Here is a 22,736-nt window from a genome sequence, read left to right on the forward strand (position 1 = left end):
ATAGGGAGTGTTTTGTGAATGGTGAGAAACTAGGGACTGTCGTGGAGCAAAGGGGTTTGGGTATCCAGTACAGCAATCAATAAAACTAAGTGCACAAGTATAAAAAATGAATGAAAGATCCCAATTTCGAGGCTGTCATATCCCAAGTTACCGCTATCAGGTACTTAGCCAACTCTCCCGAATTTGCTGATACAATCAGTCCCCACTGCATCCCTCGCTGGTCCATTCCATACAGCCAGCAGCACCCTCTGCATTAAGAAAGTTGCATTCAAGCATTCCGCTCATCCTATGCCCCAGGTAGAGAAGACTAATAGTGGCGGGAGGACCCAGACCATCAGCCTCATGTGAGTTTGGACATTTCTGTTTTTAATTCAGATTATTGCATTTGCAATTTTTTCATTTTTTTTGTACATTTCTATTTTTATATTTTGAACAAATTCTCCAAACCCTGTGCGCAGTGAGTGCTGACTCCGGGCCCTTTTATTGACAGCTCTCACCTCCGCCCGCCTTCGTCCTGGGCTGACTCCTCCCATCACGTGACACGCGGCACCATCTCTCACATTTGCGCGCTGACATCGCGACGCGGACGTGCATCTCTGGCCCGAGGGATGCCGCGCATGCGCCTCGTGGTCCCTGTGCCACATTCCCTCAGCAACAGGCGGGCGCCGGGAGGATGATGATGGTGGGCTCGGGTCGGCGGGCGGGCGGCCGCTGCTGTGGGCGGGGGCGAGGCCGACACAGGGAGGGTCCGCACCCTGGAGTGGATTAGACCCCGAGCCTGGGAACGGCGCAGTGAGGGCGGCCCGAGCTACAGCTCCTCTGACTCCAGGCTGAGCGGCGTTAATGGGGCTGCGACCCCCAAGGCGGAGGGACTGAGTCGCCGGGACGGTGGGACCTGTACTCCCGGATGGAGGGACTGAGAACCCCGGGACTGAGGTACTGAGATCCCCGGACAGTGGGACCACGACCCCGGAATGGAGGGACCGTGACCCCCCGGGATGGAGGGACTGAGACCCCCGGGACGGAGGGACTGAGACCCCGGGACGGAGGGACCGTGACTGCCGGGACAGAGGGACTGACACCCCGGGATGGTGGGGCCTTGACCCCCGGATGGAGGGACTGAGACCCCCGGGACGGAAGGACTGAGACCCCGGAATGGAAGGACCATGACCCACGGGATAGAGGGACTGAGACCCCGGGACGGTGGGACCGTGACCCCGGGATGGAGGGACAGTGACCCCCCGGGATGGAGGGACCGCGACCCCGGGATGGAGGGACCGTGACCCCCGGGACGGAGGGATGGAGACCCCGGGATGGAGGGGCCGTGACCCCTGGGATGGAGGGACCGAGACCTCCAGGACAGAGGGACCGAGACCCCGGGATGGAATGACCGAGACCCCAGAATGGAGGTACCGTGACCCCAAGGACGGAGGGCCCGAGACCCCGGGATGGAGGGACTGAGACCCCGGGATGGAGGGACCGTGACCCCCAGGATGGAGGGACCGTGACCCCTGGATGGAGGGACCTTGATCCCCGAGACGGCGGGAGAGCGACCTCAGGAGCGAGGGGCCTCCACCCCGGGACGGTAGCACCGCGACTCCAGGGACAGTGGGACCGAGACCCCGCGATGGAGGTTCCGCAACCCCGAGAGGGAGGAGCCGCGACCCTGGGACGGTGGACCGCAACCCTCGGAGGGAGGTGGTCTTTGAGACCGTCCATGCTCTGTTGTGAGATCTCTGTGTGTGTCTTGTTCTGTTCGTGTGTTACTGCATTGGCTCCCGGTATGGCAATGCCTCGATTTTAAAATTCTCATCTTCGTGTTCTAAAGCCTCCAAGGCCCTCAACCCCTGACTCTCTACCCTCCTCCAACCGATTTAATCTCAACCGACAACCCCATGTCACTCTACCCAATCATGGATTCGACCGCACCCATATATTTCCTCCCGCAGCCAATGTACACTCGACGCTCAGTGCTCGAACACTCAGTCCTGTAAAACACACAGTCAGTGCTGGGACACTCAGTCCTGTTACATACAGAGTCAGTGCTGGGACATTCAGTCCCGTTACATACACAGTCAGTGCTGGGATACTCAGTCCTGTTATACACACAGTCAGTGCTGGGACATTCAGTCCCGTTACATACACAGTCAGTGCTGGGACACTCAGTCCTGTTATACACACAGTCAGTGCTGGGACATTCAGTCCCGTTATGCACACAGTCAGTGCTTGGACACTCAGTCCTATTTTACACACAGTCAATGCTGGGACACTCAGTCCTGTTATACACACAGTCAATGCTGCGACACTCAGTCCTGTTATACACACAGTCAATGCTGGGACACTCAGTCCTGTTATACACACTGTCAGTGCTGGGACATTCAGTCCCGTTACATACACAGTCAGTGCTGGGACACTCAGTCCTGTTATACACACAGTCAGTGCTGGGACATTCAGTCCCGTTATGCACACAGTCAGTGCTTGGACACTCAGTCCTATTTTACACACAGTCAATGCTGGGACACTCAGTCCTGTTATACACACAGTCAATGCTGCGACACTCAGTCCTGTTATACACACAGTCAATGCTGGGACACTCAGTCCTGTTATACACACTGTCAATGCTGCGACACTCAGTCCTGTTATACACACAGTCAATGCTGGGACACTCAGTCCTGTTATATGCACAGTCAATGCTGGGACACTCAGTCCTATTTTACACACAGTCAATGCTGCGACACTCAGTCCTGTTATACACACAGTCAATGCTGGGACACTCAGTCCTGTTATACACACTGTCAGTGCTGGGACACTCAGTCCTGTTATACACAGTCAGATAAATAAATAACTGCAAACAAAGAATGAAATCTCCATGACCTGATGGTTTCCACCCAGAGTATTTAAGGAAACAGCTCGGGAAATTGCAGATGCATTAGTCATAATTTCCCAAAGCTCTCCAGACTCAGGAATTGTGCCTTTGGATATGAATGTTGAAAATGTCACTCCGTTATTTCAGAAAGGAGGGAGGGAGAAACCAGAAAATTACAGACCTGTCATTTTAACGTTGATTGTGGGGAACTTACTGAAATCTATCATGAGAGAAAAAATGAGTTGGTCAAAGAGAGTCAAATTGGCTTTGTGAAGGGCAGGTCATGTCTGACCAATCTATTTAAATTTTATGAGGTCACTAACAAGGTGGACAGGGGAGTGTCTATGATTTTGTCCATATGGACTGACAGAAGGCATTTGATAAGTTTCAGCACAAGAGATTAATAGAATAAATAAAAAGAAAGGGACCTTGTGATTCGGGTTAGAAATGGTTGGTAGGCCGGAGAAAAGAGTAGGGATAAAGGGAATGTTCTTTGATTGGGGGGATATGACAAGTTGTGTCCCCAGGGATCAGGCATGGGGCCTCAGCTTTTCACCATGTTTATCAATAACTTGGATGAAGTAATAGAGAGTTATAGGTCCAAGTTTCTAGATGACACTAAGTTATGAGGCACAGTCAGTGGTGTAGATTGGAGCAGGAAGTTCCAAAGTGACAGTTTAAGTGAATGGACAAACTGTGGCAGGTGGAGTTCAATGTGGGGAAGTGTGAGATAATTCAATTTGGATATAAAAAGGAAACATTGGAGTATTTTCTTAAAGTGAGAGACTGGGAATGTTGGAGGAGCAAAGTGATTTGGGTGTCCATGTACAAAAAAACACTAAAGGCTAGTGCACAGATACAAAAAGCAATCACAGACTAATGACCTTTATCTCCAGGGCTGGAATACAAAGGGAAGGAAGTGATGCTTCAGTTCGACAGAGCCTTGGTCAGAGCCCATCTGGAGTACTGATCCTCACCAAGGATATATTGGCCTTGGAGGGGGGACAGTGCAGATCCACCAGAATGATACTGGGGCTTGAAGGGTTCATTTATGAGGACCGGTTGCATAAATTTGGTTTGCATTCCCTTGAGTTCAGAAGGTTGAGGGATGATCTGATCCAGATATTTAAAATGATAAAGGGATTCGATATGTCAACTTAAGAGTTTCTGATGGAAATAAAATAATAAGCACACTTAATTGCGATAGCCGGGAATCGAACCCGGGTCAACTGCTTGGAAGGCAGCTATGCTCACCACTATACCACCATCGCTGAAAATAATCAACAATAAAATAGTTCCCAAACATCAGATCCTGAACAGACACTGCAGGCTGTTGGATTTTGTTCTTCATTTTCACTGGTTTCTGACGGATCCTTTCTCGCTCTGTTGCAGTTCCTGTTTCCGCCCAGTAGATTTCACCAACCCCCAATCAATGGAAATTCCACACCAGCCAGTAATTCTTCACCTGATATCGGACTGAAGAGACAGTCGATACCTGCAATACTTGACCAGCTGGAAATACATTTTACCACAGCTCACATCAGCCATTGAGGAAAGTTAAATAATTCCATTAAATCATTACAGAGACCTGACTACCAACTGGACAGGAATGGCAGCTTAATATTCAAGTCTATCAGATCTTTAGAAAGGACAGGGAAATAGGGAAAGGAGGAGGAGCAGCAATATTACTAAAGGACAATATTACAGCAGTTCAAAGATAGAATATCAGTGAGGGTGAGCGGCCAGTGTAAACACTCTGAGAGAGACCCATCACAAGTGCCCCCACTGTACTCCTCCAGAAGGTATAAGAAGGGCGAGTGCGGGAGGATTTCTTCATTCTTTGTGAAAGTGTTTGTGAGATTGTGGAAATGTCTGGAAGAGGAAAAACCGGCGGTAAAGCTCTGTCCAAGGCCAAGTCTCGCTCATCCCGGGCCGGACTGCAGTTCCCTGTTACCCGTGTTCACAGGCTCCTGCGAAAGGGGAACTATGCTGAGCGTGTGGGTGCCGGAGCCCCGGTCTATCTGGCTGCTGTGCATCGAGTATCTGACGGCTGAAATCCTCGAGCTGCCCGGCAACCCGGCCCGGGACAAACAAGAAGACCCGCATCATCCCCAGACACCTGCAGCTGGCCATCCGCAACGACGAGGAGCTCAACAAGCTGCTGGGACGGGTGACCATCGATTCGGGTGTTGTCTGATATCCAGGCCGTGCTGCTGCCGAAGAAAACCAGCATTGTGAGCTCCAAGAGCAAGTAAACCGGCCAAGGCTTAATCTGATAACCCAAAGGACAGGACCAACCTTATTGAAATCTTTGAAGAAGGAACAGAAAGTGTAGACAAGTTTAATGCAGTAGATGTGATATATTTGGATTTTCCGAAGGCCTTCTATAATGTACCACATTGCAGACTCATGGCTAAGTTCAGAGCCCGTGGAGTCAGGGTCAGGTGGCAGAATGGATAATAAGTTGGCTGCAAAACTGAAAGCCGAGAATAGAGGTTAAGGGTCGCTACTCACACTGGCAAAAGGTGGGAAGTGGAGTTCCAGTTGCTGGGACCACTGTTCTTCACAATTTACATTAACGATTTGGATTCGGGAATCGGAAGTACAATTCCAAAATTTGTGGACGACACCAAATTGGGGGATTTAGTTAATACAAAGGAAGAATGCATCAAAATGCAAGAGGGAATTAATAAACTTGCAGAATGAAGAATCAGGAGGTCACACACTGCTTGGATAATAAGAGTCTAAACGGGATAGAGGAGCAAAGGGATCGAGTGGTACAAATACACAAAATACTAAAAGTAGCGACCCAGGTTAATCAGATCATAAAAAGACAAATCAAACACTAGGATTCATTTCTAGAGGGATAGAGTTGAAAAGCAAAGAAGTTATGTTAAACTTGTACCCAGAGAGTGGTTAGAATGTGGAACTTGCAAATACGTGGAGCAGCTGAGGCAAATAACATCGGGGCATTTAAGGGGAAGATAGATCAGCACATGAGGGAGAAAGGAATAGAAGGATATGCCGATAGGGTTAGATGAAGTAAGGAAGGAGGAGGCTCATGAGCAGCATAAACGCCAGCATAGACTGGTTGGGCCGAATGGCCTGTTTCTGTGCTGTAGTTTCAATGTAACTCGATGTAAAGGCTCTTTTCAGAGCCACCCTCTGTATCTGTGAAAGGGCTGGTTACTGTCTGAAGGGTGACGCTGATATCATGATACCAGTGTGGCTTTGAGCTGCTTTTGTCTCGTTGTGGACGAGATGAGGTATTAATGGGACTGGAGTCGGGGCAGTGAACACAGTCTGGTACTTTAAACGGTGACTTATAGACCCCAGCCCAAACATCACCAGATTTCTTGTATTTATTTAAACTACTTGCCATGCTGGGCTCATAAAAAATCACCAGAACTGCTCGAATAACCTTTTTGCATCTGTGGAATTCAGCACTTCGCTCCGTTTCTGTTCTATTTTGTTGGATTATTTACATAACGCATCAAACTCACTGGGGAATCACTGAAATGTAACTCTGTGCAGAAACAAATAACAGTGAATTGCCTGGTGCCCAGGAGATCAGGAACATTACTCGCCTTTCGTCCTGTTAACGAGTAAACCGTGTTTAGAGTCCACCGACCCGCTTTGGTTCCATATGGGGGATTAAACAGAGAAATCGGGAGGGGAGGAGACAGTCAGAGAGACAGAGCGGAGAGCGGCCTCTGATCTTCCAGCTCAACCTCCAGTTCTCTCCATCTGACAGTTTCAAACCGTTTATCGATAATAGAACCGAACCTCAGCGCTCCGCACAAACCCTGACAGACCCGGGCTTCATATTCAAGGATTCCCAAAACCCGAAGCTTTCAAATAAGCCCCGTTACAATGAAAAATCGTTAATATTCCTGCCTAAATACAGTCAATTCAATAACAAGTCAACTCGGCTCTTCCATTTCAGTCTGTTTCCCTGTTCTATCTCCCCACACATCCCCTCCCAGACGGGTTCAGCGTTTTACAAACACCTTATTCCAGTTTATTTGGAGAATCTCATGTGTTGGGGTTTGAGTTATGACGCGGAGTTTCTCCGCCAGTGTCACCGTCTCACAGAGACTCTCGCCTTGAATCTGTGAAAAGATTATGACCATGAACTGGGACTGGAGCCAAACACATCCCCAGTTCCAGTGAGGCCCGGCCCGGACATCTCATTCTCTCTATTTTATATCAGACAGTATCCCACTTTCATGTCCAGCAATAGAGAGAGAGAGAGAGAGAGACAGTATCAGTCTTACACTTCCTATCTGTGTCCAAATCACGCTCAATAGCAGTATCCACCTTCATATACAGCACCAGAGAGAGAGAGGGAGGCAGACATGGTGATAGAGACAGAGAGAGCGGTGAGACACAGTGACAGACAGACGTTAACAGTATTAGTTCCAGACTGACCGGGAAAGTGCGGTTTTATCCAGAAAGATCTCGTTGGAGAGACAGAAGATGCAATCTCATCTCTCACTGATATTGTACAAGGGTCAGAAACACTATTAATCCCACACTCAGGGACAGTACAGAGAGGGACAGAAACAATGGGTCACATTTAACCCTCTAATGCCTGTTGTACTATCTGCAGTTTTACAGCTCAGGGCTGTTCGATATTACTCTCAGTGAGCTACAGTTTCACTCCGGTTAAATTAATCTGCGACTGTTGCTGCCTGATATTAACCCTACACGGTCCCAGCAAATACACCGACTCCCACTTTCCTCCCATGTTTCTCCAGGATTGGTTTGAGAAATCCTCTCTCAGTCACACATTATAGGGGCCATTAATGAAGAGAATCCATTGGCTGATTTCACAGCTGCTCACTTTATCTCTGAAAGGCTCTTTACCATCAAAAGACCCCGAGAGAAACAGCAGGGATGGAAACCTCGAGTTTAATAGTTGGAGATTGTAAAGTCAGTCTGGATTCCAGAGTTAGGCACTGGTGGAATCCCATCTGTTTTCCATTCTGGTGCCTGTTCCTGCACTGCATGTGGACCCCATTCCCTCTGACCTTTCCCCCAGACCCACTTCCTTTGCTCAGACTCGGGATTAATTCCAATTGGGGAAAGTTTCCATCGATTTTTGGATTGGGAATTGTGGGCGCCATTCCCTCAGTGAGCGGAAGAAGATGGTTTAAAACAGCCGGGAATGGAGAGATCACGGCCCCAGGGGGAAGGGAGCAAAGAGCAGCCTCGTTACAGCAGATCATCGCTTCGGGACCGTGTCCGCAGATGGGCTCAGAGATCGGCATTGAGTCCGGGGCAAGTTCAGGGGGAGTCCGGGGGCTGTTTATAAGAGGCGGAGTGGATCAGGAACAGGTCCCTGAACATGGAGTGAGAGGGGGGAAGGGAGAGGTCATTCTCGGGCTGTGTGTGGACAGGGTGTGTCCAGGGGAAGGGAGAGAGAATGGGAAGGACCTGCTATTAAAATCATTGCTGCTTTCTCTCCCCAAACCAGTAATGAATGGCCCTGGTTTAGTTCCAGCCTCACCCTATTTACTGTGATTGGATAGTGAAGAGTGGAAACAGAGCCGGACAGTAAGGATGTGGGGAGTTATACAAAGAGCATCTATTGCAGGCATCAGGTGATAAGTGTGAAGGACACAATTGAAACAGCGGCTGTTTGGTTTCGGTTGAACGGTTAGTCCCATGGGAGAGGGGATTAGAAACCTGACCAGTACAAAGGTCCCTGCCCCATCGGGTAGTCCCATTCATGGATCAGTGCAGGGGTTGGGCCGTGTCTGGATGTCATTAAATTGTTGTAAAACAGCCCAACACACCTGGTGTGCAGAAGCTGAGTGCTGCAGTACTGCAGTGGAGTCAGACACTGACACTGTTTGTATCACTGGATTTCATTTGTGGATATTCAAAATGATCATTAACAGAGATATTAAACCGATCACGTCTGCATTTTCTACCTCACATGTTCCTGAGCAACAAGAGATAATTTTCTTTCTACAGGCAAACCCTTGAACGATCCAGAATAAATGTGATGCTTCCTCCACCCGAGGCAGAAGGAACAGTGCAGCCAGCTCCTTCTCACACACAGTAGGTATATTATCACTCACAGAGCACAGAGACACAGACAGGTCATCAGTTCCACAGTCTCAGACAGCAGGAGTAGTCAGTCCCACACTGATCACAATTTCCAGAGATACATTTTCAATCCAACAGTCAAGCAGAGTGGGTGAGGCAGACACTGTTCCATTTCCCCCTAACTCAGTCCCGCTGACAGGTAGATACAAAAATCCCAGTCCAAAATCACACGCTCAGAGTGAAAGGCACTGTGTCAATCTCACAACAGAGCAAAATTAGCTACGAATTAAATACCAGATGGAAATCACACATGGTACCCGATTCAAAGGTACAGAATGAATCCCAATAATGTACCCCGAGATTCAATTTGAATACTAGCCCAGAACTCTCACACACATGACTTTAATCCATGCAATATCCATTCGAAAAGTGTATCATATGATACAAATTGCATACAAGTCCAAAACTCAGGTAGAGTATCAGAGTGAGAAATATTGAAAGATAGTAAACCTGAGAAACAAATTAGATACCTGTTCAGAATGCACTCGTAGAATGAGATTTAAAGATAGAGTATCAATTCTCGTAGTGCAGACAGAGATACACATTACATACAAGTCCAAAAATCTCGTACAATATTCGACTGAAAGATACGGTATCAATTCCATTTCTACAGACTGATCTAAACAATACATACCAATTCTAAAATGTCACCTTATCAGTTTGAAAGATATATTATCATCCACAACAGTACTCACAGAGATACAGATTTAATAGTACTCCAAAAAGCACACAAATAATCTGATTAAAACCTCGAGCATCAAATCCGAAAGTACGTCCATATTTACTATTTAAACATTGAGATATTAAAGCTATAATATTGAACGCTATAATATAATCTGAGAGAATAATTACGTAGAGATACAGAATGAATCTCACATTCAGAGACAGTAGCAGAGACACACAGACACAGAATGAATCCAACTCTCACAGATGCAGAAGGAATCCCAAACTCATATACAGTACTAGAGACTGACAGACACAGAGTAAATCCCACACTCTTATCAAGTACCAGAGACTGACAGGTACAGTATGAATCCCACACTAACATGCAGTATGAGTAACTGCAAATAGGATGAATTCAACTCCCACATACAGTACTGGAGACTGTATATACAGAATGAGTCCCACACTCTCATGGAGTACCAGAGACTGACAGATACCGAAAGAATCCCACACTAACACACAGTATGAGAGACTGAATATAAAGAATGAATCACAAACTCTCACACACACTGCTGACAAGATACAGAATAAATTCCAAACTCACACACAGTATCAGAGAGTGACAGGTACAGAACGAATCTCACAATCACACACAGTACCAGAGACTGACAGATACAGAATGAATCCCACACTCACAAACAGTACCAGAGACTGACAGATACAGAATGAATCCCCCACTCACACACAGCACCAGAGACTGACAGATACAGAATGAATCCCACAATCACACGCAGTACCAGAGACTGACAGATACAGAATGAATCCCACACTCACACACAGTACCAGAGACTGACAGATACAGAATGAATCCCACACTCACACACAGTACCAGAGACTGACAGATACAGAATGAATCCCACACTCACACACAGTACCAGAGACTGACAGATACAGAATGAATCCCACACTCACACACAGTACCAGAGACTGTCGCAGCATGAAATGGTCCTTATCAAAGTCACAATTGATACCCAATGTGACTACCACCATGAAAAACCATCCCTCCTTATCCTTCCCAAATACAATATCTCAACGTGCTGTTATGCTGTTAGTCTAGTTTCCTCTCTCTGCTCTTATTTGGAATGTGTTCCTATTCCATCTGACAACACTTGGTATCATCGTATTATGTTCGTCCACAAGAGGAGATCATTCGGCCCATCGTGCCTGTGCCGGGTCAAACACACGTATTCGTTCAAAATTCGTTCAGAGATAGATTGAGTGCTTTGTTATCAGAAAATTGCCTGAACCCCCACAGTCTACAGCTTTCCACCTCGCTATCAACGACACGGCCTATTTTTGTGTCACCTGCAAATGTCTTTATCTTGCCTCCGACGTTTAAGTCCAAATTGTTAATGTATACCACAAATATCAAAGGACCAAGTACAGAGCCCTGCTGCACCTCACTGGAAACAGCCTTCCAGCCGCAAAAACACCCGTCGACCATTAACTTCCTGCCACTGAGCCAATTTTGGATCCAATCTGCCATGTGGGAACTTTTCAAAAGGCTTGCTAAAGTCCACGGAGACTACATCAATTGCGCTCCCCTCATTGATCCTGCTTGTCAACTCCTCGAAAAATTCAATCAGGCTCGTCAGACACGACCTCCCCTTGACAAATCCATGTTGACTGCCCTTGATTAATCCGTGACTTTCGAAGTGACAGTTCATCCGATCCCTCAGAATTGATTGCAATAATTCGAAATGGAGTCTTTCTCCTGCTTGCTGTAATGACAGATCAGGCGGTGAACAACACTCAGGCCCGGCTCGCTCAGTCGGACAGAGCAGGAAGCTCTTAATCGTGGGTTCGAGCCCCACGTTCGGCGAGTGCCATTTTAAACTTTTGTGATGCTTTCACTGGCCAACAGTGCAGAAATGATGCAGAATGAAACATGAAATCGGTCGTCAGGATGGCCGAGCGGTCTAAGGCGCTGCGTTCAGGTCGCAGTCTCTTCTGGAGGCGTGGGTTCGAATCCCACTTCTGACATTTGTTATCTTTACTGTTACGTGGAAATATTTTATTTGTGGATTGGGCTGCAGCTGATTTTACTGCCAGAGTCGATTTGCTCCTCCCACAAAAGCAACTGGCTTTGTCATGGATATGTGACTTGAGAAGTTTCGAACGGTGAAATGGTTGACATATTAATGACCTGGACAAAGAAATAGAACAGCAGTGGGAAACATTTAAAACGGTGATCAATAGAGTCCAGGAGAAATATATCCCACTAAAAAGTAAGAACAAACTAGCCAGAAATGACACACCAGGGATGAATAAAGAAATAAGGGCAAAATTGAAACGAAAGAAAAAGGCCCACACTGGACAATAAAGGAGAGGGGGAATGTGAAAAGACTGGGAAAGAAGTCTAAAGAACTATTAGAAAGGCAAAAAGGAATATCAAAAAACGCAAAGTATTCTGGACACATCAACAGCCAAATAAAGTTTAGGATAGGAATAGGGTCACTAAGGGATACACACGACAAACTCACAGGCAATGACAGCGAAATGGCAGAAATATTAAATAATCACTTTGCTTCAGTATTTACCAGGGAGACTAGCATTGAGTGCATGACAGTGGAAGAAGAGATCAAAAAAATATAAAGACATTTAAGATCGAAAGGGGGGGAGATAATTGATAATCTCATCAAACTGAGAGGGGAAATTTCCTGTTAGGTGCCTAACCAGAGTTTCAAACCGCTCAGCCACGGTAATTTCCGTATTACTGTTCAGGAGTTCATTTCACAGGGACACGATTACTGTGCACCATTTAGAGAGGCTCAGTGAAAGGCGGAAATTGATCTATTAATGGAATCATGGAATAGGACAGCGCCATTCGAATGCCATTCGGCCCATCGTGCCTGTGCCAGCTCTCTGAAAGAGCTGTCCAGTTAGTCCCACTCGCCTGCTGTTTCCCCATAGCCCTGAAAATGTTTCCATTCAAGCGTTTATCCAATTCCCTTTTGAAAACTGTGAGTTAAAAAAAACAAAATTGAAAGGGGTGCTGGGGCCTCTGCAGCGTCGATGTAGAGTGTGTGATGATTGAAGTTATCAAGATGGTTGCTTTACACATGGTATGTTGTGCTATCATCCTGAAATATCTTCAATATCCAACACAAATTGAATTGCAAACCTGACGGACCAACACTGGAAAACAAGTCACGAGTGAACGCAAATCATCTGGGACCCGTTTCAGCCTCACGGCACTTTAAGTAAAGTGAAATAACTTTGCATTGAAAAGATTTGGAACTTGCATCTGAGCCTTTATCTGTTCCATTTCTTAAAGTTGCTGGTGTCTGATGATGTACACGCCTCTGCTCACTCCATTGAACAAGAAAGGAGATGTTTGACGATGACGGGACCTGTTAGTTATGAGCTCATCCTTTACATTGAGTGGGTTCACGTCTTTTGAACGGCGTCAACTTTAGCCCAGCGGTGAACTTCACAACAAACAAGTTCATCACCGTCTCACCGCGGGCGCTGACTGACATGTTTATTGTTATTTATTTCAGACCTAAATAAATAGTAACCGTGATTTGAAATTTGCACTAAGTGATTTTTAGGTAGTCGCCTTTAAATGTTTCAATGGCGAATCCTAATTTATGGTCGTCCGCCATTTCTCCAGCCGTTTTGAAAACAAAACATGTCTCTGCTTTTCGCGTCTTTTTTCGAAAGGGAAAAACATATATTTCCCGTGACCTCTGAAGGATGTACAAGTACATTTCAGAAAGCTGAAGCAAGTTCACCGAGCTTAAATCGTCTGACCACGTTAAATGCGCTATATATATATGTAATATATGCAAGTCGTTGCTGTCTGTTTCTGTGGTTGTCTTTTTTCTATGTGTGTCCATCTGCAGGTCAATTTTGAATCAATACCAGTGTTCGGGTCAGTTTGTTGCATGAAATAAATGAGAGTATCAGGCGCTCCCCTCCCTGCCACTGGGTCGGTACTGAGTCAGGGTTCAGACCAAACTTCTGGGTTTTTTTGTGAAAAAGCAATTAAAACCTTCATTCGGGAATGATCCAGTCTCATGTGAGCGGTGAAAGAAACACTGACCCCGATGTGATGTGAACACGCAGCCTTTTGATCTGGAGTCAGACCTTTGCACCACGCGCTCTGAAGACAGGATCCTGGATGTTATCATTTATATGAATGTTTCTCAAACACCGTTTCATTTCTCCCACCTTGGTTGAATCGATGGGGCTTATCAAATCTCCGCCAGATCCCACCGGGAATGAGACAGTATTGGAAGCAGCCTTCACCCCCAATATCACGCTGGCTTTCATCGCCTGCTCTCAGCGGACTGCATTAACAGGGATGGGAGATATGGACTTTGTTCATATTATTCAGCAATGTGAATCGTTCAATATTTACTAATTTTTAATGGGAACAAGGTTTTAAAATGTTTCCGCCTGGTTTCGAACCGGGGACTTTTCGCGTGTAAGGCGAACGTGATAACCACTACACTACGGAAACCTGATGCTGCAAACTCCGTGTTAGGGATATAACCCGTCAGCCAAACTAATTTCCGTATTACTGTCCAGGAGCTCATTTCACAGGGATACATTTACTGCGCTGTATTTCGGAAGGCTGCAGAGAAGGATCGGTGGCGATGGTCAGGCAGGGAATCCCAGAGCATCGCGCCCACACAAACATTTCACTATGTTTTTTTGCATGTGCCTGATATCCGACCGCAGTGTAAATTATGGCGAATCAGGCATGCTCAGATCACATTGTTCACAGAGTGTTTTCTTGCAGCCAAATCACACATTAGAAAATATGAAATGAGATGAAGAGATCGGAGCCATTTCAAGTGCTCCCAGTGACTGCTGATCAGGAATTAAAACCTGGCACCGGCTTCAGGTCGATCAGAATGAGGCAATGAATCCGAAAGTGGGAAGAAAAAAAGCGCAATTTTCGTCCCTGGGTGGGCTCGAACCACCAACCTTTCGGTTAACAGCCGAACGCGCTAACCGATTGCGCCACAGAAACCGCCCGGTGCTTTCTCTTGCAAGATACACTAAAGCAGCGTGTCACCGAGCCAAAGTTACATGTTGCAGGCACAGAAATGCAATTGTCCACTATCAGTCTTACTTTTCCAGAAATAAAGGATGGGACATTGTTTATGGAAACATGGAAACGGTCTGGTCTCGCTCACAGCATCGATATCACCGCCAACCAGCTCTCCTGCAACCGGCGCGCCCACCGGTGCTTTGTCTGTTATTGAGTCGGACTGTGGGAGAACCTTCACCACACGGACTCCAGCGATTCGAGAAGGCGGCTCACCACCACCTTCTCAAGGGCAATCAGGGATGGGCAATAAATGCCGGCCTCGCCAGTGACGCCCACAACCCATGAACGAATGAAGAAAAAGTATTCTGAGCGTCCTGACGCTGTTATCAGGTTTTGATGCCTGATCTGCAGTAACTGGGAGCGCTTTAAATGGCTCCGACCTCTTAATTTCACCCACAACATCAGAGTAACTGTTCCAGGGGGACATGCCGACTCAGATGCGTCTTGGCCGCCTGTCTGGTCAGTCCTTTATTCGTCTCCAATTCCGTTTCCCAAAGCGTATCTACAGATACACAAAGCTCTTTGTCATTTCGGTTCCTTTCGATTTGTCCAGCTCCCGATTGGCAATAATTTGCAAACCTGGTTGCAGCCCTCCGCCTTCCATCGTGTCCAGGGATGGGTTATGTGGAGAGACTGGAGAAGCTGGGATTGTTCTCCTTCGAGCAAAAAAAAAGGTTAAGGGGAGATTTAATAGAGGTGTTCAAAATTATGAGGGGATTTTGATAGAATGGATGGGGAGAAGCTATTTCCATTGGCAGGAGGGTCGATAACCAGAGGACACAACCTGCATTTATATAGCGCCTTTAATGCAGTAAAACCTCACAAAGTGCTTCACAGGAAGAGTTTTTGAACAAAACTTGACACTAAGCCACATAAGGAGATATTGGGACAGGTGACCAAAAGCTTAGTCGAAGAGTTAGGTTTTAAGGTATGTGTTAAAGGGGAGAGAGGCGGAGAGGTTTAAGGATGGAATTCCAGAGCTGAGGGCCTAGGCAGCTGAAGACACAGCCGCAAATGGTGGAGCGATTAAAATCGGGGATGCGCAAGAGGCAAGAATTGGAGGAGCACAGAGATTTTTTTTATTCGTTCATGGGATGTGGGCGTCGCTGGCGAGGCCGGCATTTATTGCCCATCCCTAATTGCCCCTTGAGAAGGTGGTGGTGAGCCGCCTTCTTGAAACGCTGCAGTCCGTGTGGTGACGGTTCTCCCACAGTGCTGTTAGGAAGGGAGTTCCAGGATTTTGACCCAGCGACGATGAAGGAACGGCAATATATTTCCAAGTCTGGGTGGTGTGTGACTTGGAGGGGAACGTGGAGGTGGTGTTGTTCCCACGTGCCTGCTGCCCTTGTCCTTCTAGGTGGTAGAGGTCGCGGATTTGGGAGGTGCTGTCGAAGAAGCCTTGGCGAGTTGCTGCAGCTGCAGTGCATCCTGTGGATGGTGCACACTGCAACCACATTGTGCCAGTGGTGAAGGGAGTGAATGTTTAGGGTGGTGGATGGGGTGCCAATCAAGCGGGCTGCTTTGTCCTGGATTGTGTCGAGCTTCTTGAGTGTTGTTGGAGCTGCACTCATCCAGGCAAGTGGAGAGTATTCCATCACACTCCTGACTTGTGCCTTGTAAATGGTGGAAAGGCTTTGGGGAGTCAGGAGGTGAGTCACTCGCCGCAGCATACCCAGCCTCTGACCTGCTCTTGTAGCCACATGATAGGGTGGGGTAGCGAGGTTCTGGTGGGATTTGAAAGCAAGGATGAGAATTTTAAAATCAAGGCGTTCCCCGACAGGCGGTTTGACTGGAGCGTCACACCGTCCCCTCCCGTCTTTACTTCCACATACGTACATTGGGACAGGGCTTGGGCGGATTTTTCTGTGTCTCACCCGGGGCCGCTGAGTCTCCTGCAGTCCCCCCGATCACCAACTCACCCAGTTTGTCAATTTAAACCGGAACAAGTGCCTCGCAAAGGGCAAGAGATGAAGGCAAGGCTGGAACCTCTGGCAAAAAAAAAAATCTCTTGCCCACCAGCGAGGTTTGTGTACCTGAATCGCTAACTCTTCTTTCAAAGTTTTGACATTCATTGGACGCCACGCGGCCCCTCCAGACTTGTCTCTTGCCCTCACAGTGAAGCGGAGGGCCCTTTTCCCTCGCACGCCAGCAATTGTGATATCAAGAAAAAGATGGCGGAGAAATTCTCCATTTCAGCGAAAATGGAGCGCTGGGGTCCGCTCATGAGTGCAGCGTAAAAGATGCAACTCGCACCCACGATCCCGAGGGGAATGCCTCTCCCGACTGAGCGAGCCAAGCCTGAGGAAACTGTTACTTCCTTGTCTGTTGTTGCAGCGAGCCGGCTGTTGGCTCCGCTCCAAGGGTTCAGTGCAAACCATGAAACACGTTCTCCTGAATTCCATGGTGTCGAAGGCAATCGAGTAACAAGTCGAGCAATGTATTCCGCTCAATCATTGATAATTCCATTCAGATCTTCTGCTTTTCAGCTGCACTTCCCCAAAACATTGCAAATAATTTTGCTCAGTATTTGTTTCGCTTGTTTAATATTTTGTTCTCCGGTTTTGCCAGATTAACATTTCATTTCAATTATCAATGACAGGGAGCAATGAACAATGAACGAGTGACCAAAGTTCCGTTTATTATTAAAAAGCAGTGATTCCGAAATTATCCAGGCTGATATGAATGGTAAGATAAATAGTGATTTCGACATGATTTAAATACGCAGTCTTCAGAATCTGGAGTCAGACGCGCTGCCGTTTCTCCACGGGGTCTACTGATGGCATAGATTATATATGTATCAAAACTTATTATATCCTTAAATATATAAACATTTGATGCAGTGTTCCCTTGTGGTTGGGAATAGTTCATTGCACAAAAATAATTCAAGTCTGTGAGACATTTAATGTTTTCTTTAATCGCTATTAATACGTTCTGTTGCACACTGAAGGAAATGTTAACTTGTTTGCCAAGTGACAATTAAAACGTCAATAAATCTTTGAGCTTTGCATGTCATGAACTTTTATCCCTTCCCGTTTTATATACTTTATTTTAGGAGTCTGCTTAAAAATGTTTAGTGCTTATTATACAAGGAATCCGGTGCAGCCGCTGTTAAATTTAAAAAGGTTTGTCGCCCCGTTCACGCATGAACAAACTCGACCCTGGAGGTTTATGGGGAGCAAGGCCCAACAAAATGTTTCCCTCCGAGGTCAAATCGGTGACTTTCTGCATGTAACTGGTAAACATGATAACCGCTACACTACGGAAAGGACAAACTTTTCGGTCTCAGGTCTGAAGGAAGTGTCTCGGGAAAACATGAACTGCTGAGTCTCTTTACACTGACTCTCTTCACGAACATTTCATCGATCGAAACTATACAAGTCACAGGGAAAAATGTCAAATCCATTAAACTCCCAAATTAGCCCCAAAATCAATCAATCTCAGTTTTGAAATGTTCAATTGACCCCCGGCCTCAACAGCTTTTTGGGGGTGAGTGTTCCAGATTTCCACTCCCTTTGTGTGAAGAAGTGCTTCCTGACATCACCCCTGAACAGCCGAGCTCTAATTTTAAGGTTACGCCCCCTTGTTCTGGATTTTCCCCACCAGAGAAAATAGTCTCTGTCTGCCCTGTCAAATCCTTTAATCATCTTAAACACCTCAATTAGATCACCCCTTATTATTCTATACTCAAGGGAATGCAAGTCTCGTCTATGCAACCTGTCCTCATAATTGCTTATCAAGGATATCCACCAAAACGGGTTTTACGATGGCTGGCTTTTGAGTGCATTGTCTTTTGCCAATGGGCACGTTGGTCTAGGGTTATGATTCTCGCTTCGGGGTTGTTTGTCCAAATATGTGAGAGATCCCGGACGAGCCCTTATTTTCCTTTTGATCTTGAACGTCCAAAGACAGAAAAGTACCCGAATCACCTCACATGAGTGAAACAATTCCTATGTTTCATACTATTACCAAACACAACTGCCCAACGTGGTTCTGATGAAAGGTCATTGACCTGAAACATTAACTCTGTTTCTCTCTCCACAGATACTGCCTGACCTGCTGAGGGTTTCCAGCATTTTCCATGTTATCAGAGTATCACTTCCCTCATCACCTAACTGCACTCCTCCACTGGATGCAGCCTTGTGGTACAAACAGGCTCCTTCCGCACAGCCAGGTGTTCTGCTTTCGGCATTAATTATAACTTAACTTTTGAACTTGTTGGTTAGAACATATGGCCTTGCCCATTGACCAGAAAGCAGAATGGTGTTTATCTCTCACCAGTACAGCCCTTTCCCGCTGCGTCAGCTTGGAATGATACGTAGCAATCGTACAGATGTCACAAATCTCCTGCTTCCCTGTGAAGCTGGTAAGACGAATAGCACACAATGCTGTCTGACACATATAAACACCAGCTCTGAATGATTTAAAGGCCTTGTTATAATTGTCAGAGAATTGTTTATATCAAAAGGATAATTAAACTTACGAGTATTATGATATCAGCTACGATCCAAGAGTTTTTGGACTTCAGAATCTACTCGTCTCCATATTAAACATATGCTTGCATATAAAATGAAGCAAATCTGTCTTATGATTGTAGTTTCATTCTCCCAACAGAGATTTATACTTCCTTACTTAAGAGGCAAAAGCTAAAGGTTAATATTACTTCAATATAAAGACTAACTCTTTCCTGACAATACAGATACCCCAAACTAATATAACACCACAAACTGATAGAGCTTCTCAAACTAAAACAGTACCTCAAACCAATACAGTACCTCAAACGGATAGAGAATCTGAAACGAATATTATACCTCAAGTTAATACATCATCTCAAATGAATGAAGTACCTCAAACTAATACAGTACATCAAACAAATACAACACCTTAAACTAATACAGTACCTCAAACCGATACACAACCTGAAACCAATATAATACCTCAAATTAATACAGCATCTCAATCTAATACAGTATCTCAAACTAATAAAGTACCTCTAACTAATACAGCACCTCAAACGAATACAGCACCTTAATCTAATACAGCACCTCAAATTGATACAGATTCTGAAACTAATCTAATACCACAAACTACTACAACACCTCAAACTAATATAGTACCTCAAACTAATAGAGCACCTCATAATAATAGAGAACCTCATACGAATAGAGGACCTCAAACTAATACAGCACCTCAAACTAATAGAGCACCTCAAACTGATACAGCACCTCAAGCTAATACAGTACCCCAAACTAATATGTTACCTCAAATTAGTACAGCATCTTAAACTAACAGCACTTCAAACTAACGCAGCACCTCAAACTAATACTGTACCTCGAATTAATACAGTACCTCAAACAAATACAGGACCTCAAACTAATACAGTACCTCACAATAATACTGTACCTCGTATTAATAAAGTATCTCAAACAAATGCAGCACCTCAAACTAATACAGTACCTCAAACAAATACAGGACCTCAAACTAATACAGTACCTCAAACAAATATCCTATCTCGAATTAATACAGTACCTCAAACAAATACAGCACCTCAAACTAATACAGTACCTCACAATAATACTGTACCTCGTATTAATAAAGTATCTCAAACAAATGCAGCACCTCAAACTAATACAGTACCTCAAACTAATACTGTACCTCGAATTGATAAAGTATCTCAAACAAATACCCCACCTCAAACTAATAGTGTACCTCAAACAAATACAGCACCTCAAACTAATAATGTTCCTCAAACTAATCCAGCACCTCAAACTAATAGTGTACCTCAAACTCATCCAGCACCTCAAACGAATAGTGTTCCTCAAACAAATACAGCACTTCAAACTAATACTGTACCTCAAACAAATACAGCACCTCAAACTAATAATGTTCCTCAAACTAATCCAGCACCTCAAACTAATAGTGTTCCTCAAACTAATACAGCACCTCAAACTAATAGTGTTCCTCAAACAAATACAGTACCTCAAACTAATACAGTAGCCCAAAACTAACCATAAACTGAAATTTCAAAGTCCGAAAAGGAGAAGCAGGTTGACCTTGACAGGCGGCGGATCTGTTAAGAGGATATTAAGCTGCAGGAGAAAGTCCCGTTGAGGAACTGCAGTTATATTCAATTAATTTCGAGTCTTTTCTCAATATTGGAGCAGAGAAACACGTGGTATGTAATATCACCGCAGGGCCTTCCATGGTCGGCCTAATTCAGTACAACATCCCCAGTACATTCAGTCTGAAGCTCATCACGAGATGCCTTTCAAGTAACCTGTGCTGATTTCAAATAGAGTTGTTTCTTCACCAGCACAGCTTCATTGGGGCGAGGGGTATTTGAGTTTGTATCGGGCAATTTGTAGCTGCCCATTGGTAATCGATCTTCAATTGACTCAATACATTTCAATTAAACTATCACAAAAAGACGGACTATTCCTGCACCCACTCCCCGCCCCCTCCCAATGTTCCAACCTACTCCACTTCTCCATCGCTACTTCTGCCAATCTCTAACTCTGTCTCTATGTATAAATCTGCCTGCGATCTTTCTACTATTTTTTATGTTTCTTTATCTCTTTCAAATATATCCATTGTTATTTTCACCTTATTAAAAATCAATATAAATCTCCTTCGACCGATTCGGATGTATCGTTGACTCTCCACTGCTTTAAATGTATGTATGTATCTATCTATCCATCTATCTATCTGTCTATCTATCCATCTATCTATCTATCTATCTATCCATCTATCTATTTTTCTATCCATCTATCTCTCCATCTTTCTATCTATCTATTCATCTATCTCACTATCGATCTATCTCTCCATCTATATATCTCTCTATTCATCTGTCCATCGAGCTCTCTTTCTATGTATATATCTCTCTATCCATCTATCTATCCATCCATCTGTCTATCCATCTGTCTATCTATCCATCTATCTATCTCTATCTATCCATCCAGCTATCTAAGTGTCTACCTTTGTCTTCCAATCTCTCTATGTCTGTTTCTCCCTCCACCTGTTTATTGCTCTGTTGTTGTTTCTCTGTCGCTTTCTGTCTCTCGTCCTTCATTACTCAAGTTTATCAAATAAATTTCTAATCTTTATCAAACAAATGCAATATTAAAGCATGAGCATGAGGTAAATTAGCAAATTACAAGGTGGGGTGGACTCAGTATGTTGGTCTGTGAAGACGTCACCGAGCCCTCTTCCTTCTTCAGGCTGCTGATCACAGAAGTCTCCCTGAGCAGCTTCTGGAAGAAGAAGCGCGAGCACTTCTCGTCCTGCTCCACGGAGCGGACTCTGGAGCGAATGATAATCTTTGAGGCCCCTTTAACTGGATGGATCGCACCGTGATATCACAAGGTGAGGCCCCTTTAACTGGACGGTTCACAGCATGAGATCACTGGATGAGGCCCCTTTAACTGGACGGTTCACACCGTGAGATCACAGCATGAGGCCCCTTTAACTGGACGGTTCATACCGTGAGATACGATCTGTATTGTACTGTATTGCTTCGAAATTGTGAAATTTAGTTTTAACTCTGTGTATTCTTAAATTTTATGCAGTAATGTATGTTTTGTAATAAAAAAAAATTCGCAGAAACTTTCGAATCAAACCGGAATCGAGCCTCCACACGTTATCCATTGCTCCACTGGGCCAGTTTTCAAAAAGCATGCAGTAACTCACACTCCCACAGCGCTGGAGAATGAGCAGTTACCGAGTCAGTCTCGGTCATAACCACGCGATTCCACGAGTCCGGAAGTGTCAAAAGGTGCACGGTGAACAATCACCAAAGAGAGAGACATCAGCTGCTTCCATTCGATCGCTCAGCTTGTAGAGCGGAGAACTATAAGTACAAATAACAGATCAAAGTATGCTGGTTCGAAGTAATAAACGTGCTTTTGGAGTAAGTAGCTCAAGGCCATTCTCTTAACTTTACAGGCAGCCTACAGCTTAACATGTTGGCGC

General features: G+C 45.4%; 4 non-coding genes across 4 annotated transcripts; 1 reads left to right on the plus strand and 3 right to left on the minus strand.

Annotated features, from left to right (window-relative positions):
- Nucleotides 1–4,065: 4,065 nt before the first annotated feature.
- Nucleotides 4,066–4,137, minus strand: trnag-ucc (transfer RNA glycine (anticodon UCC)). Its single transcript has one exon. It is a non-coding gene; the product is annotated as a tRNA-Gly (tRNA).
- A 7,469-nt stretch (nt 4,138–11,606) lies between these two features.
- trnal-cag (transfer RNA leucine (anticodon CAG)) lies at nt 11,607–11,689 on the plus strand. Its single transcript has one exon. It is a non-coding gene; the product is annotated as a tRNA-Leu (tRNA).
- Nucleotides 11,690–14,101: 2,412 nt separating this feature from the next.
- Nucleotides 14,102–14,174, minus strand: trnav-uac (transfer RNA valine (anticodon UAC)). Its single transcript has one exon. It is a non-coding gene; the product is annotated as a tRNA-Val (tRNA).
- A 442-nt stretch (nt 14,175–14,616) lies between these two features.
- Nucleotides 14,617–14,690, minus strand: trnan-guu (transfer RNA asparagine (anticodon GUU)). The gene has a single exon. It is a non-coding gene; the product is annotated as a tRNA-Asn (tRNA).
- Between the last annotated feature and the right edge of the window lie 8,046 nt (nt 14,691–22,736).

Source organism: Heptranchias perlo, unplaced genomic scaffold (genome assembly GCF_035084215.1).
Source record: "Heptranchias perlo isolate sHepPer1 unplaced genomic scaffold, sHepPer1.hap1 HAP1_SCAFFOLD_63, whole genome shotgun sequence".
In the NCBI taxonomy this organism is placed as follows: Eukaryota; Metazoa; Chordata; class Chondrichthyes; order Hexanchiformes; family Hexanchidae; genus Heptranchias; species Heptranchias perlo.